The sequence below is a fragment of the Phalaenopsis equestris genome, unplaced genomic scaffold (assembly GCF_001263595.1).
Source record: "Phalaenopsis equestris unplaced genomic scaffold, ASM126359v1 Scaffold218034, whole genome shotgun sequence".
NCBI lineage: Eukaryota > Viridiplantae > Streptophyta > Magnoliopsida > Asparagales > Orchidaceae > Phalaenopsis > Phalaenopsis equestris.
Genome location: NW_018236506.1, coordinates 7,510 through 9,970, shown reverse-complemented (window position 1 = coordinate 9,970; position 2,461 = coordinate 7,510).

Here is a 2,461-nt window from a genome sequence, read left to right as displayed (position 1 = left end):
TTTTTCTTCCCTCCCCCAAACTTAAATTTTTCAATATGAAATGATGCAGGTGGAAAGAAAAATTCTAAATATAAATCATACCTCAGTATTTTAGGCATTTTCATCATTCTAAAATTTTTGCAGTCCTTCTGAAAATTTCAACTTCACCTGGTCTGTAACATTAATAGTTTTCTACACATATAAATCATTACAGAATTTGCTGGGTAATGAAATTTTTGAAATAAATACAAAACTAAACATTAAACAAACATCATATTTCACTAACACATCTACAATACTAACAAAATAATTACAATGAAAATGCAAAAATGAAAATCACATCACATTACAATTCACAAAGTACTAATCAACATCCATTATTCAACACATGCAAATTTTAACTACCACACTAAACATTTAAAACAATAATTAAAAATTATCTAATTACAATAATAAAAATAAAAGTACAAATAAAATTTGTTTCTATTACAAAACATTACAAAAATAAAAGTACAAGTACATCAATTACATTCAGATATCAAAATCCCAAACTATGTCTTCGTAACTATGTCTTCGTCTCCTTGACAGTTGGATTGGGCTGATACTGAGTATATCGCGGGCACTCAAGGAAAGTAACATCAGGCTCACCTCTGTAGTACCGGACCTGAGCTTCATAATAAGCTATCTCAAAATTTGAATGCCTTTGAAGGTACTTACTATCATAATCATGTCGACGTTCTAAACCTCCAATCCTTTCATTTATTAACTCTATACTTTTTTGCTGCAAGGTCAATTCATTCATTAAATCAGTCAGGATAGGGAAGCTAGAACAAGGAAGGTCATAACTTGTAGAGGGGACATCTCTACTAGTAGAAGGTCCTTGACTCCTTTAAATGAGGTCAGGATGTCTTAGACCTCCACTTGTTTCACTCCTTACCGTGGTCAACATATTCTTAAAAATAATTCTCCCCAAATTTATATTTTTATTATTCCGAATACAAAAATTCAGAATAGCTCTATCTCTTGTTACCTCACTATGGTGATAAATCAGTAACAAAGTATAGGAAATAAAATAGTGTCACGCTTTAGAGGTGACATTCAGCGTGGAAGCAGAAAAATTTACCCGTTCTCGTTGCTTACTCTTCCACATTCTTTTCCCATCATTAAGAAAATTAATTACATCTTTCAGGGGGCCTTCCATTGTACTGAAGGTTTCATAGTGGTAGTTGTAAGAGTCTGGGACTTCGTAAAAGGTGTTAATGCGGGCGGCATTAAATTCAACAGAAAATCCCCGCACTTGAACAATTTCATCTTCAGAATAGAACACGTTGGCATAGAATTCTTTCACAATACTTGCAGCTGCTTTATTAGTGGTGTAACAGAAGTTTTCTCACCTCCGCTTGGTAATAAATCGTTCAATTTCTCCTTCCGGACTCTCAAAAACTCGATTTATATACACTTCTTTCTTTCAAATACTTAAGAAAATCTTGATTGAGCCTTCGCATTGACGAAGCGAGACTCGTCGAACTCAAGTCACCTCTTTTATCGTGGAGCCATTTTAATCTAATCAAAATTATAGAAAAATTCCAAAATATACTTCAAATATGCAAATAATGGCTTCCAAGTGTGATTTTAAGAGTTCAAAACTAAATTCCATGAATTTCTTTCCAATATTTTCTTCACACTCTCAAATTTTTTGGATCTTCTCAATGTGGAAGAAATTCATGGTGCAAATCAAATATGTTAGTTTTGAGTGAAGCTCTTACCACGAGATGATCAAATCCGGTGTCTAAAAGCCTTGAAATCGCTGCAAATCCAAGATCTCTCAAGCGCTAGGTCAAAAATTGCATATTTTTTAGGAAGGGGATGATGAATAGTGGTGGTTGACAAGTCCAAATTACAGTTAAAGGCGTTTTTTCAGATTCTTACCGTCGGTGGGGTCTTCGGTGTCGTCGTCATGCTCTATTGAAATTATATCCTAAGTATCGGGAAATGTCCGTCGTTGGCGTTACGTTGGCGTTATCGAGGGCGCCGTCGGCGGGCTCTATTGATTTGGTTCAATTTCCAAATTTTTGCGATGTCAATCAATTTCAAGCCTCAACGATCCACGCCCCACCGCCATCCATTAAATCATTATAGACATAATTTTAAGTGATTAAATGATACACTTATCACAAATAAACCTTCACAACACAAAACATCACAATTATTAATAAATTCCAAGGGTTACCATATACGTTACACAACACACCTAAGTTTGGTATTTTCTCAACCTTAATACATCAATTCAGCATCGCAATCTAAGCCACAACACTCAAAAAGCTGAAAATAAACATCCTATGCTCAGTCTAATCTATACAAAGATCTAAAAGAAAAATTCTAAAGCAAAACAAATTCAAAGTTCAAATCAAATTACATACATAGACAGACAGGTAGCAATGTAAATCACTTCCGATTCAGTGCTAGATTATCCTCTGAGATC